We start from the raw sequence: 16,404 nt of genomic DNA on the forward strand, positions 1-16,404 counted from the left end.
TTCGTGCTTGGTTTTTATTAGACTTTTTTCGTGAATATGAGAAACAGACTATTGAAAGATAGCCGACACGTGTTTTGCCCTAGTGGTCCATTGACCGTGGGCTTTTTCAAGGCTAAACATTAAGGGTGATGACAGTATCATAGGAGATATAGAAAGTGTGGAGGTCACAGAATAAGAGGTCATAGGATAGTTATTAGTGGACGATTAGTCGTTAAAAGTCAGAGAGTTACATGATGGAAGCCAAGTATAGACGACAGGGTGAAGACGGAAGGGGGCGGGGCATGGTGGGAGAGAAATGGAAAAATGAAGGCCGAGAGAAATAGAAACAAAATATGAAAAGGGATAGTGAGGGGATGGGGAGGAAGAAGTTAACATAGATGTGTTAGATGAATATATAGTAACATAGGGTAATCTGTAATAGTCACGAGTATAAGGCAACCAGAGGTAAGCTGTTACAAGTATAAAGCGATATAGACATTTTAAGTAAAAGGAAAAAATGTGGTAATCACAATGAGACCATGTGCATAGAGCCAACAAAGGTAAACGGGTACAGTTCCAAAGGCGTCCGCGTAATAATCACGAGTATAAGGCAACCAGAAGTAAGCTGTTACAATTACAAAGCGATATAGACATTTTTAAGTAAAAAGAAAAAATGTGGTAATCACAATGAGACCATGTGCATAGAGCCAACAAAGGTAAACGGGTACAGTTGCAAAGGCTTCCGCGTAATAGGAATGTATATACAGATTCTATGTATCAATGTGGATTAATCATTGTATGCATATGTATATATGTGCAGGTACGTCAGCTTGGAGGCATTTTTATAGAAAGATATACACATATAAACACTGTCTCATGTAGTAATTTTAGTTTAAACATTTGAAACATCAAACATGGAAATGAAAAAATTTGAGAAAGTTAGAAGAAGTCAGAAAAGGTTAGAAAAAGAAATAAGCAGAGAGAATGTAGGAAATCTGTGAGATAGGATGGTTGCTTACCGAAGCTTGGTTATAAGCAGAAGTAATCTTTGTGTTTCTAAAAATGAAAAAATGGAAAAAGAGGGACACAGTGGGTGGCTGAGGTTAAGGATGCGAGATTACCGAAAGGGCCTAAGAGTAAGGGGAAATCAGGGTGCAAATGGTTACAACTCCAGAGAGAACAAAATAAATATTGCGCCAAACGGAGCAAGATTAACGATGGAAAACGGCCACGGAGATAAGGTTAAATTAAATTGGAACAAGTGCTCATAGCATTAAGAATATGAACGAGAACGACGTGGGAGCACTCGTGAAAGGAGCACTGGCATGACAGGTCATAAGGAAAAGGGCAGACAGAGGTTGTGTTTACGGGGCCTAGGAGGCATAAACACAATTAAAGGTACAAGTTGGCTATTGACGGTTAAAAAACATACCGGAGAGATTCAGGATGCTGAAGTTAAATAAAGGAAGGCCAAGAAGGTGCTGGGAGAGGCGTGTGGGATTAGAACACAGATTTCCTACATTCTCTCTGCTTATTTCTTTTTCTAACATATTCTAACTTCTTCTAACTTTCTCTAATTTTTTCATTTCCATGTTTGATGTTTCAAATGTTTAAACTAAAATTACTACATGAGACAGTGTTTATATGTTTATATCTTTCTATAAAAATGCCTCCAAGCTGACGTACCTGCACATATATACATATGCATACAATGATTAATCCACATTGCTACATGGAATCTGTATATATATTCCTATTACGCGGAAGCCTTTGCAACTGTACCCGTTTACCTTTGTTGGCTCTATGTACATGGTCTCATTGTGATTACCACATTTTTTCCTTTTACTTAAAATGTCTATATCGCTTTATAATTGTAACAGCTTACCTCTGGTTGCCTTATACTCGTGACTATTACAGATTACCCTCTGTTACTATATATTCATCTAACACATCTATGTTAACTTCTTCCTCCCCATCCCCTCACTATCCCTTTTCATATTTTGTTTCTATTTCTCTCGTCCTTCACTTTTCCATTTCTCTCCCACCATGCCCCGCCCCCTTCCGTCTTCACCCTGTCGTCTATACTTGGCTTGCATCACGTAACTCTCTGACTTTCAACGACTAATCGTCCACTAATAACTATCCTATGACCTCCTATTCTGTGACATCCACACTTTCTATATCTCCTATGATACTGTCATCACCCTTAATGTTTAGCCTTGAAAAAGCCCACGGTCAATGGACCACTAGGGCGAAACACGTGTCGGCTATCTTTCAATAGTCTGTTTCTCATCTTCCCGAAAAAAGTATAATAAAAACCAACCACGAATAACATAAGAAGACGTTTGACGATTTATCCAGACCCATTTTGACATATTAAGAGGGCACAATCCTACATCCCTCTATAAACCTATTTTCACAATGGCTCTTGGGTGTAGCCATTTACGAGGAATGTGCCACCTATAAACCATGGGCATTTAAAGCTGTAGCACCAGAAATCCAGAGACTTCCACCCACATAGCTACTCAAAGAATACATTTATAGCCTTATAACATTTCATGTTGTCAAAGAGCACCTGCGTGCAAGGAATATTTCCACAGTGGCAAGCCTTTAGTTTCTGCACGTGAGCATGTTTGCATAATTCTGAGTGACGCACACTCATACACGCATTTGGAAAGTCCCTGGCAGATGGTAGTGGAGAGCAAAGAGACAGAATGGATGCAGAACATAAAATGGATGGCAGCATAGGCTAACTTTAGCAAAAAAAACAAAAAACACAGATCAACAGACACACTTTAAAAATGAGGTCCTAATGATGTTATGTGCAGCATTACAAATTGATCAGAAGCTCCATTGTGCTTATCGTCCAGAAGCCTCTGGAATTGTGGAGCAGATAAACAGAACACTGATATCCATATTGGCTAAAGTGTGTGCTTCGACTTCTCTAAAATGGCCTGATGCATTGCCTCAATCAATCAATCAATCAATCAATCAATCAATCAATCAATCAATCAGGGGTTGGTTAAGCGTAGCTGCTCACCCGCAAGGGTTTCAAGGTGCTGGGGGGAGAGTTGGCGGCAGCTCCGTTGAGTGCTGGGGCCATCCGAAGAGCCAGGTCTTGAGGTCCTTCCTGAACTGGAGCAGTGTGGGGACTTTCCACAGATGGAGGGAGAGGTCATTCCAGGCCTTGGCTGCAAGGTAGAAGAAGGACTTTCCTGCTGTAATGGTTTTGTAGATGCGTGGGACAGTGGCCAGAGAGAGGTCAGATGATCGGAGGTGTCTACTGGGTGCATGGAAGGAGAGGCGGCTGTTTAGGTATGCTGGTCCGATCGGTGGAGGGCCTTGTATGTGTGAGTGGGGAGCTTGAAGGTGATTCTTCTTTTGATAGGAAGCCAGTGGAGATCGCAGAGGTGTTGGGTGATGTGGCTGCGACGCAGGATGTTCAGGATCAGTCTGGCTCTGGCGTTCTGGACGGTCTGGAGTTTGTGAAGTAGTTTCTTGTTGATTACAGCATAGAGAGCGTTGCCGTAGTCCAGTCTGCTACTGATGAGGGTGTGCATGACCGTTTGTCTGGATTCGGTGCGATCCATCTGAAGGTCTTTAGGAGTATGCGGAGGGTGTGGAAGCAGGCCAAGGACATGACATTGATTTGGCGGTTCATCGTGAGCGATGAGTATAGTATGATGCCGAGGTTTTGTGCGTGGTCCGTGGGATTGAGGGGTTTCTCAGGGTGGGGGGCTACCAGGTGTTGTCCCATGTGGAGGGGATGGAGCCAAGGATAAGGACTTCTGTTTTCTCTGAGTTGAGTTTCAGGCATCTCTTCTTCATCCAGGTGGCGACAGCTTTCATCCCTTCTTGGAAGTTGTGCCTGGTGATGTTGGGTTCTTTGGTGAGGGAGAGGATGAGCTGGGTGTCATAGGCGTAGGAGACAATGTTGAGCCTGTGGTTTCTGATGATGGTTGCGAGGGGGCCATGTAGATGTTGAAGAGGGTGGGGCTGAGGGAGGATCCCAGGGGCACTTCACATCTGGTCTCTGGTGATTTCGATAGGTAGGGCGGGGGGCTGACTTGCTGAGTTCTGCCTGTGAGAAATGAGCATATCCATCCAAGTGCTTTTCCGCTGAGGCCGGCGTTGTGGAGTCGAGTGGCTAGTGTGTGGTGAGAGACATGTCGAAGGCTGCTGAGAGGTCCCGGAAGATGACGGCTGCCGTTTGGCCCTGGTCGAGGAGGGAGTTGATGTTGTCAGTGGTGGCGACGAGAGCAGTCTCTGTGCTGTCGTTGCTGTGGAATCCAGATTGGGAGATGTCCAGGATGCTGTTGGCTTCGATGACGTTTGCTAGCTGGGTGTTGACGGCCTTTTCCATGGCCTTGACTGCGAAAGGAAGCAGGGAGATGGGCCTGAAGTTCTTGAGCTCCATGGGGTCTGCAGCGGGTTTCTTCAGGAGGGGGTTGTCTTCGGCGTGTTTCCAGTCTTGGGAAATGTGGTGGTTTCGAGGGAGCATTCAATTGTTCTGCGTAGTTCAGGTGCGATGGCCGTGGCGGCTCTGTGGAAGATGCGTGGTGTGCAGGGGTCAAAGGGTGCTCTTGAGTGGATGCTCTTTGTGGTCTTTATGATGTCTTTATTCGTGAGTGTGGGCCCAAGAGAGCAGGGCCTGTTGGGTGGCATCGCTGGGGGTGGGAACCTCATGTGTTGATGAGTTTGAAAAGTATCCCAGAAAGAAGAACAGGACTATCTCCTCACAAAATAACTATGGGGAGGCCTATGAGACAACCTGACGTTCCAGCCAATGCATTGGTGAACATTTCAGATGATTTGGTGCTTGATTATTGTAAAGGACCGGCTGACGTTGTACGTTCTGTGTCTCAACAAGTTGGAGAAGCGGCTACTTCACCTCAACAGGAGCAGTGCCAAGACCTCAGCCCGGGTGACTTGGTCCTGGTGAAGAAACACATGCACAATTCGTGTTTGGAACCTCGTTGGCGTGGGCCATTCCAGGTGATCCTGGAAACCACAACTGCTGTTAAGTGTGGTGGCCTCCTAAATTGGGTGCATGTCGCCCATACTCACAGTCTCATGTCCTCTTGAAGAAACAGTGCCAGTTGCGGGTGTGCTAATGGTTACAGAGAGAAAACCGACCCCGGTTAGCCAAAGTGTAGAGAGGGTTCCAGCTACTGGGACTTTGTGTCCTAGTTCTGAGATAGGTCAGATAGAGTAAGCTCTTGTAGGTGCCAAAGCGTCATGAGAAAAAAAGCTGACCAGGCGTACTTCTGATTGCAGTATTCTCTAGTCAGTCAGAGCAAAGCAACAGTGATGATGAGGGACTATCAGTGAGGATGTCCAAAAGAGCTGAAATACAAGTTTATATAAACCACCTTGAGAGAACTCTGTGTTCCGATTGAAATTCCTGAAATCGATTTGCCAATAAAAAGAGTACTGAGTCAAATTGTGCGGAAGAAATTTGCACTTTACGAGTACTGTCTGTTGGACTTGGCCCTTTTTGCAGGGTCATCCCTGAACTTTTTGCCTTCTTCCTGTATTTTTTCTGACCTGTTGTTGGCTGTTTTATGACTCTGGGCACCTTGCCACTGCTGATCTGTGCTAAAGTGCATATGCTCTCCCTATTATAAATTGATGTATGGATTAGTGATTCCATGATTGGCTGGTTTGGTTTACTTGTCGGACCCTCGTACAGTACACCAGGAGTGCCCAGGGCTTGTAAATCCAAAAGCTGCGGGTGGGCTAGCAGCACTGGTTGTGCCACCTACAGAAGCAGCCTTGTCAAATGTGTCTCAGGTCTGCCATTGCAGAGCCTGCCTGCAGTCTGGTACTGTCATGCTGACTGGGCAAGTGCACCCACTTGCCAGTCCCTAAACCTTCCCTTTTCTTCATATCAGACACCCCTATGGTAGGCCCACGGGCAGGGTGCATTGTAAGTATAAGGTAGGACATGCCCTGGTGTGTGTGGCATGTTCTAATAGTGAATTACAGCCATTTTCGTTTTTCACTATTGCAAGGCTACCTGTTCTCCATAAGCCAGAATGGGCAGTTTGATTATTACACCTTATAATCCTAACAGAATCAGGGAACATGGTAGAAATTCAAATTTAGTATGCCTGAACTCAGAATGATAAAATACGTCTTTTAGTGAAGTTGGTTTTAACATTCTGGTGCCGATTACGATCCTGTAAAAAATTTCCCCGTACGACTCGTATCCGGTCATTTTACCGTACGAATCGTACAAGTGCCGTACAAACTGCCAACTACGATTCGCATGGGAAAAAGTCCATACGAATCGCATTGGGAATAATTCCCCACACGTCCTCGGGTCGGAAAATGTGCCCGACACGTCCCCGGACGAATTACCGCACAAATGTGAAAAGTGAAGTCCGACCGCGGAAGTACGATCCATCCCGTGCGTCCGATGTTACCACCGGATGGAAAAAGCACCGTCCGCACCGAACTCCTATAGCAACCATGGAGACATGTGCCCACATATGCGCCCAACACCCCCCCAGGCCCCCGTATGTATGCGCCCAACCACCCCCCCCAGCCCTCCTATGTACGAGTCGAACCCCCACCGTGTATGTACACCCGTGTACATACGAGCCGAACCCCCACCCGTGTATGTACACCCGTGTATGTACGAGTCGAACCCCCACCCGTGTATGTACACCCGTGTACATACGAGTCGAACCCCCACCCGTGTATGTACACCTGTGTACGTACAAGTCGAACCCCCACCCGTGTATGTACACCCATGTACGTACGAGTCGAACCCCCACCTGTGTATGTACACCCGTGTACGTACGAGTCGAACCCCCACCCGTGTATGTACACCCCCGTACGTACGGCCCGTACCCCCACCTGCGTATGTATGGAGCGTACCCCCACCCCAACGGTGTATGTACGGCCTGTACCCTCACCCGCGTATGTATGGAGCGTACCCCCACCCCAACCGTGCATGTACGGCTCGTACCCTCACCCGCCTATGTATGGAGCATACCCCCACCCCAACCATGTATGTACGGCCCGTACCCTCACCCGCGTATGTATGGAGCGTACCCCCACCCCAACCGTGCATGTACGGCCCGTACCCTCACCCGCGTATGTATGGAGCGTACCCCCACCCCAACCGTGCATGTACGGCTCGTACCCTCACCCGCGTATGTATGGAGCGTACCCCCACCCCAACCATGTATGTACGGACCGTACCCTCACCCGCGTATGTATGGAGCGTACCCCCACCCCAACCGTGTATGTACGTCCCGTACCCCCACCCGCGTATGTATTGAGCGTACCCCGACCCCAACCGTGTATGTACTGCCCGTACCCCCACCCGCGTATGTATTGAGCTTACCCCGACCCCAACAGTCTAAGTACGGAGCGCACCCCAGGCCCCAACACCAGCACCTTCACCCAACATCGCACATGTACGAGTCGTACCAAGCCAGAGACAAGGACAGCACTGTACAACAAAATGGCCGATGTCCACACCGTACACACGCTAAAAACACACGTACACAACCAGGACAAAGCAAAACAACACAAGAAGACTCTATTCGAATCGCACAAAGCCACAAAACATGTCCAACAAGCACAAATACAACACATTCACTGACCTGCAACTGCCAAACTCCCAAACAGAGGCCCAAAACACAACCACTCCTTATAACACACCCACCCAAACTTCAAACACAGCCACACCCACCAATGGACCAATAAAAAGGGCCCACAGACACAAACCATGAGCCTTTGCAACAGACTCACTGCTGCCAGACCCCACAGACAACCCACAGCACCATACTTGAACCTTTACTACACCTTACACTTGCACACCTTCACACAACCACCTTCACAAACACCCCCTCATCACATTCACACACACACCTGCACAACCACACCCACACACCCACAACCATCCACACCCACACCCCCCACAACCATCCACACCCACACCCCTCACCATGCCCACTAACAAGAATCCAAAGTTCACTAGCCAAGAGTTGGAGGTCCTTGTCGACGAAATCCTCAGAGTCGAGCCACACCTCTTTGGAACATTGGTCAGACAGACCAGCATTTCCGAAAAAACAGCCATGTGGCAGACGATTGTCGATGCTGTGAATGCTGTTGCGTCCACCAGAAGGACCAGGCATGAATGCCAAGCCAGGTGGTACGATCTACGGAGGAGGGCCCGAGCCAAAATGACCGACGACCACAACCAGGCCAACATCACTGGAGGAGGGCCGCCCCGCAGACGCGTACAATACCATCCCTGGGAGGAGAGGGTGATGGCCATGCTGCCGGTGGTGGCAGTGGATGGAGTAGAAGGACTCCGAGAGCCTGGTGAGTACAGAAACAACTCACCTCACATGGGGGGAACGTCATCCACAACCAAACTCACAATCATGCACGCAACCACCCCAAGCTATCGCATGACTCAACCACACTCCATAAACACGCACATGCCACTAGCGCTACCATGCCCCATGCACCCAGCTGGACAATCCCAAGTCACAGGCCACAGAAAACACCAACACAAGACACGGTAACCCGGATGGCGGGAGTGTGGGCCTCAAAAATCACATAGTGCAACTCAGAAACAGACAACAATGCCCTCTGCCCATATGGCCTAGGTCACAGCCAGACAACTAGTGTGTCCCCACACAGGAAAGACTTGCCAGCAAATGGCGGACGCCTTGCATTAAGACATGGGGGTGAAGGCACTTTTTGCACATGACAGCAGCTAATGAACAGCCAACACTGTGAAAGAGTGGCAGCACACACCACCACAGCAGCAGCACAGACACAGACACTACACCCAATGGGTGCCTGGAGATCAGAAACAAACTCACATGAACAAGCCAAGGGCCATTCAAAGATCTGCAAAAAGTGTGTGCCTAGGAAGCTGGCCTGAGGTGACAGAGGGTGACACACAGAGGGAGGGAGAGGGGGAGAGAGAGGGAGGGAGACACAGGGAGACGGACAGAGGGAGGAGGCTGACACAGGGAGGGAGGGAGAGGGGGACAGAGAGGGAGTGAGAAAGGGAGACACAGGGAGACCAATTCAGCCTTGGGTGGTGTGGGAATGGCTGCTCGTCAGCAGGTGGACTGCGTGCATGTAGACAAGGGTGGCCAGTGCCTGATTCCCCCTCTCTTCTCCATGGCAAAACACTGGGCCATGTCTCAACCTGTGCACGAGCACAACACCAACTACCTGCATGATATAAGTGTGTGGAACAACTCCATGTGCCCACGTACAGTGTAACACGGAAGGCGCCAATGCATGGCTCGCCACACCTACTCACTCCACTGCTGACTGCAGTCACAATTGACGCAGCAAGTAAGACTGTGTTACACATAGGTAAAGTCTCAAAAGCTGTGGCCAAGGGACATACCCATGCACAAGTGCACTGTGAGTGGAATGCAAGACATATCCAAATACCCAGAGGAAATGTGCCAACTTTGAAACGAATGAAACATGGATGTTGCATGGAACAAAAATAACATTGTCTCTCTCACACACAGGTCAACGTCGTGGATCACCCCCCAACACTGGGGGGGAAGAATCACAGGACCCGGCTCTGCGGGATGACGATCCCACCGGCAGCGACGACTCTCACCACTCTGTGGACGACCCGACCAACCTGGTCCCTCTGGTGTCCAACCACCTGCAGCACCTGCGTCAGGTACAACTGGGCCAACCACCACCCCCACTCCTGCCACATCCCAGGAGACACCCAGGATCCCTGCCCCACCACCACAACGCAGCCAGGCTGACCAGGAGGGACACGGTGTACCGGGCACCCAGGAGGAGGCAGGCGACAACGCTAATGCCACCCCTCAGGGGTCCCGGAGACCCGATGTGCCCACAAGGGCAGGCCAGTTACAAGTGGGCAGGGGTGGTGGGAGTGGAGGACGGCGGAGGCGCGAGCCTGACCAGTTGGCTGCGGAACCGGTATATTCCCATGTGAGAAACATCCTGGACACATACCGGCAGGACACCACGGGCATGAGCCAGGTTGTGTCCACCCTCAACGAGATGAAGGGGACCCTCGAGGAGATTAAGACCCAGCAGGCCCAGCAACATGCGGAACGACATGCCTGTTACCTGCGACACCAAGGGCGGATGGAGGACAGACAGGCTGAGCTCGTGACGGTGTTCACGGGAATTCACCGTACACTCCGTCGGATAGCCGACAACATGGGCAACCCTCCCTGTGCCACCAGGCCAAGAACATCACCACCCACAGGGAGGGATCAGGAGGAGGAGGAGACATCTGACGGAGCATCCCAAACATCGTCACGGCCTGCTTCTGAGGGGTCCCGCAGGAGGGCGGGTCGTCCACGGAAAAGACCGTGAGGGTCGGCGCAACAGCACCATCTCCCAGGACACCTGGCCAGGCACCTGGCCCACTGGACCAACAGCAGCACATCAGCAAAAGACATTCTCTGCCACATGGACTTGCTGGTCACTGTCTGACCAATGTTGACAAAGACTGTGGCATGGACTCTGATGATTTCCAATGACAAGGACACCAACTCCCCCAGTGAACTTTGGATTCCACACACCCGGAAAGCCCTTCTTGTCATACCCCCCCCCCCCCAACACGTACCCCAACACAAATAAAAAGATACACGATAAAGAGATGATGCCTAGATTTTGCATTATTACCGTACATGTGTCTTGTAAAGTCTAACCATGCCTGAGTTCTCATATGACTTCAACCATCCATACCCTGGGGCCTGAGTCTGGCACAGGACACACATGGGTCGCAATGTATTAGGCAAGACAGACATGGAGCACCATACACACCCGTGATGGGCCCAACCAGCTGAGGGGGTGGCCGCACAACCGTGCCGACAGACATATTGAGTACAGCAACAGTCATGCGCAGAGGTCAGGGATCATGTTGAGTGTCCTGGGGGGCACCCAGGTATGTGTAGACAGGTGGCAGAACCATGTCCTGCAAGCTTGAGTCAGGTGGATGCAAAGAATGGTGGCCTGGCCAACGTTGGATGCATGGGGATGGCACATGTCACAATACCCACACAGTCATGGACATCATGCACAATACAGAGTCTAATCCCACACAAACAGCTTGCATCTTGCTACTCTACACATAGACACATAGCCACTATCACGGAAAACCATGCCAGACATGCCGTATGCACCGTGGCAACACACCAGCATTGACTGAGAAGAGGCACCTTGGAGGCATAGGGACACCTTTATTAGTCATGTATTCCGGAATGCAGAGGCAACTCGGAGTACACATACACAGGTCATGTGGAGTAACATGTGGATCCAACACTGGCACCCCCCTTCTGCAGCACAAATGCGTGATAGCCATGGAACTGGCACACAAGTGTCGGGTAACAGCTAAACACCCCCTGCTGCTCACGGAGAGGCTGCCATACACCATTGATCCTCTGATGTGGAAGTCCCACACCATGTCAAGCCAATGCAAACCGTATGTGTCCGAGGGCAGTGTTACACACATTGATGCCATCATCACAATCCACTATCCCATCACAGATGACTGTCAACAAGTCTGACCATCTATTCAGGTGTATCCAGCTACATGTAATGTGTCCCATGGTGATGCGACATGTCTGCAGAGGAACCAAACATCGACAGGGGCAGTGTGCACACATCGTAAACAACTGCCACACCCAATACACCCCTGATGCATCCCTTACCCTAAGGAGACTTCCAAACTTGTCCGTGCGTGTAACGCTGAGTTAGCACACGATGACGTGTCCATGAGGAATAGCAGTGCCACAACAATGCAACCAGCAGACGGCATGCACAAGTACCTGGGGATGAGAGACACACAAGAAGTCAGCCACAAAAAGCACAGCCACTTGCATGTGCATATACTCGACACATGTAAGGATGACAACATGCTAGGTCACAATTATGACTGTGGAAATACACTCATCACTGGCACCATCACTCGAGTGACACATCCACACACACCTCTGACTCACGTGGCATACATGCAGATGGACACACACATCGCAACACATGCCACACGGGGACCAAGGCGTGCACACTCAGACACTGGTACTCACCACTAAGCAAAGAAGTCGCGTATGAGCCGACTCCGGATGTCCTCTTGCGGAACCACATCCTCCACATCACTAGCCCCATTGCCAAGCCCTTTGTCCTCCACGGGTGGATGGTCCTGATCATCTTGATCCAGGATGAGTGGCACAGCTTTCTCAACTGCCATGTTGTGCAGCATGCAGCAGACCATGAAGATTTTGCAGACCTTCGCCGGGGCATATGGGAGGGCGCCGCCGGTCTTGTGTAGGCACCTGAATCGGCTCTTCAGGAGGCCAAATGTCCTCTCTATCACTCGCCTTGTCCGGCCATGGGCGGTGTTGTAGCGGAGCTGGGCCGGCGTGCTGGGGTTGCGGAGAGGTGTGATCAGCCATGGCATGTTGGGATAGCCAGCGTCCCCTACATGGAAACCACATGGACATAAGTAGGACAGGAGAAGCGGTCGTGCTGGAAGTCTACGCAAAATACAGGACAGACAGAGTGTACCCACCAACAACACATGCTCGTTCGTTGCGCAGCTGCGTCATCATTTCAGGCACCCTGCTACGCCTCATGATGTAGGCATCGTGTGCTGATCCTGGAAAACGAGCACAGACATGTGAAATCACCATATTGGACAGACACACCACAAGGGCATTGATGGAGTGGTAGTGTTTGCGATTCCTGTACGCTACCTCCTGTGCCTGTGGTGGTACCAAAGCCACATGTGTCCCATCTATGGACCCAATGACATGGGGCATCCCTCTCAGGGCATAGAATCCACGCTTGACCCCAGTCAAATGTTCAGGAGTTGGGAAATGGATGAACTCATCCAGGTGAAGCAACATGGCCTCTAAGAAATCATGCAGCACACGGCTGAACATGCTCTGGGACATGCCACCAACATGAGCTATGGTATATTGAAAGGTACCCGTGGCAAGAAAATGTAGGGCTGCCATTACCTTCAGCTTGGGTGTCAGTGCCGTAGGATACCTGTGCAGCGGTTGCAGGTGTGGTGCCAGCCTTGCCATCAACTCCTCAATCAACGGTTGTGGGAAGCGGTAGCAGCGTATACAGTCATTCTCCCGCATGTCAGCCAAGTCCGGAATTGGTCGGGGAAGAGGCGGCGCTCTGCAGTAATTTGGAAGTGACATGGAAGAGTGAGTGCACTACAACAACAATTTATATGTACTGAGCACATGTTAATCTGTCAATACACATATGCTACATAGGGAGTCAGGTATGTGCTACATGCCCTGGACACGTATGGCTGCCAGGTGACACTCCTACCAAGACCCAGCTACACACGGAGATTGTGAACCTCCACATCCCATGGCATGGGACTAGCTGTGTCCCAGTGTAAGTGAACAGCCAGACGCAACACAGGAGTGACATACATCAACACATCAGCAGAAGTAGGATGTCGATTGCAGAGACAGGTAGCGGAACACTAGAGCCACAGGTCACATGACATTACAGTAGGAGAGCCCACACGCCTTGCCATTAAGGTGTACATGTCATGACTCATCACACATACATTGAGAGGATGCAGACAGGTCCTTGTTACGCTACTCCGTGTCCCATGCATACATACACACCTTACATCCGATACCACATGTGGCCTGGTGTGCGTAACAGTGTGCCATGGCCATCTACACACAGACACATGTTGGTTGCTGCAACAGCAGATGCTTTTGAGGGAACACCAACATCAAGCTAATGTGAACACACCACACATACATGACATAGACACATCGTGCACCGTGGGTAGTCACATGTCTTGTGTGGTAACCCCTGTAGCCGGCATCAGGGGACACTTGCGTGTGTTGTTGACTGTGCCATGCCAGTGACGCTCATCCCAAGTGTGCAGTACGACATGCACACATGTCAAAGGAGTTAAGGGCATGTCTGGAACATATTGCACCGTCACACATAACATCTGTACACATCTCATCATACATCTATTGCCTTCACAACTCAGGAGTAATGTGACACATCACAGCCTTTCACACCTGTGCCCCACACATGTAGTACTGCCCAGACAATGCCTTGATGTCCATCCATGGACAAGTATGTCAGCTCTATTCCTTCCTGTGTGCTGCCTGTCACCACTGTGATGTGTGAAAGGCACCGTACATTCGCTCTGAGGGCCTGTGTACGTTCCCTATCACTATGGGAGTGCTGCCGTAGGCCTACCCATAGTGATAGTGAGCGTACAGGCGTGTGTACGGTCCGTATCACTATGGGTACGCATACGCGAGCACACCCATAGTGATAGTGAGCGTACATGCGTGTGTACGGTCCGTATCACTATGGGTACGCATATGCGAGCACACCCATAGTGATAGTGAGCGTACACGCGTGTGTACGGTCCATATCACTATGGGTACGCATACGCGAGCACACCCATAGTGATAGTGAGCGTACACGCGTGTGTACGGTCCGTATCACTATGGGTACGCATACACGAGAACCCCCATAGTGATACGGACCGTACACACGCTCGTACGCTCACTATCACTATGGGTGTGCTCGCGTATGCGTACCCATAGTGATATGGACCGTACACACGCGCGTACGCTCACTATCACTATGGGTGTGCTCGCGTATGCGTACCCATAGTGATACGGACCGTACACACGCGCGTACGCTCACTATCACTATGGGTGTGCTCGCGTATGCGTACCCATAGTGATACGGACCGTACACACGCCTGTACGGGCCGTTGCTATGCATTTGGGGTGCCCTAGGGCCCTTGAACGCACCGTACCTGTGTGTGAATCTCCAAATTACATAGGGGACACATGAGGGACAAGTATAAAGGCCTACATGCATGCTGGTTGTCATGGAGACCAAGTTTAAAGTATGAATTTTTTTCTGCAGGTGCACAGTAAAAGTCGGTTTGAATGAATCTACTTTGTTGCAAAGTGGTTGTGAAGTTGACATCATGCTCAAGAAAAAAAACAATAAAAACCCACTGACTGTGCTAGGTTTAAAGGGATTGGAGGAAACATAGGATGCAAATGTGAGTGACCAATCACTCTGTACTCCTGTGCATGAAACAGGCCAGCAAGGCAGATATAAGGCAGCCAGGTCCCATGAGAGAGCACTTGCCTGCACATCTTTGGATTCTACGACCCAGCTGCTGCTCGTGATTCCCTGGAACCATGTCAAGGTCTGTGGAGAGGGCCCAGCCTTTCACCCTGGAGGAGAACCTGGCATTGCTGGATGTGATCCTCCCACAGTAACCCCTGCTGTATGGGCGACCAGGGTATCAGGTGAGTGCAGAGTCCACTAGCACAGACTGTGTCCCTTTTTTGTGACTGTGACTTCTGGCATTGTGTCCAGGTGTGACACACATGCAATGTACTGTAGGGGGGGTCCCAGGGGGGGGAATGCCTGATGTCTCCCAGCCAGAGCATGCTGTGGTGCATGTCTGCCGTCCTCACTTGCATTGTGTTTACTGTGACAATCACTGCATGGTGCATGCCACATTCTGCCTGTCTTATCCTCCTGGGAATGTTGCCTCTACAGTCCTCATGTGATTATGTGGTCAGCCCAGTGTGACAGGTGACTGTACCCACAGATGTGTGTTAGTTCTGTGTACCTGTGCTGAGAGTGTCCACATGATGTGTTTGTACCCTGGACATCGGTGTGTGTGTAAGTCCCCTGTCATGTGGGTGGGTGCATATGTGAGTGTAGCACCCAAGCTGCATGAGAGATGGATATACCCTGCCCATCTGATGTGAGCAGGGAGCAGTGCTGTGTGTCTGACGTGCAGAGCCAGCCCCACACCTGTGAGCCCCCCCGTCTAGTGGCACATGTGCAGAGTGAGGTTTGTAGCTGCATTTGGCAATGGCAGGTGAATGTCCTGTGCCTGTGTGTGTCTGTGTACTCTGCTGAGGTAGCGTCAGTGGCCTGTGGCATGTGACTGCTTTGAGGTGCTGCACATAATCCTGGTGTAGCTTGTGATGCACAGTGTGAGCCTGGATCATTGATTGTGTCGTTGCCCTCATTCCACCTGTGTACTTTCAATGGCACGTACTGCTTTTGCCCTTCCCCAGAGGATAATGTCCCTATTACAAAGGTGCAATGCGTTGGCTGCATACTATGCCTTGTTGTAACCAGCAAATTTGTTCTAATATGTGTCTCTGTGACATGTGCCAGGTGTATTGATGTAGTGTCACTTGTTCATCCTCACAGGTAGGCGCCTCTGCCAAGAAGCAGATCTGGATGAACGCCGTCAGTGCCGTGAGGAGGACGGAGGGTCGCAAGCGGCGCCTGGCCCAGGTGAGAAAACGCTGGCAGGATATCCGGTGCTGGACGCGGAGGATCGCACGGGTCCTGCTGGGGGACTCACCTGAGACCCATAAGAACCGT

This window comes from Triturus cristatus, chromosome 12 (assembly GCF_964204655.1).
Source record: "Triturus cristatus chromosome 12, aTriCri1.1, whole genome shotgun sequence".
Lineage (NCBI taxonomy): Eukaryota > Metazoa > Chordata > Amphibia > Caudata > Salamandridae > Triturus > Triturus cristatus.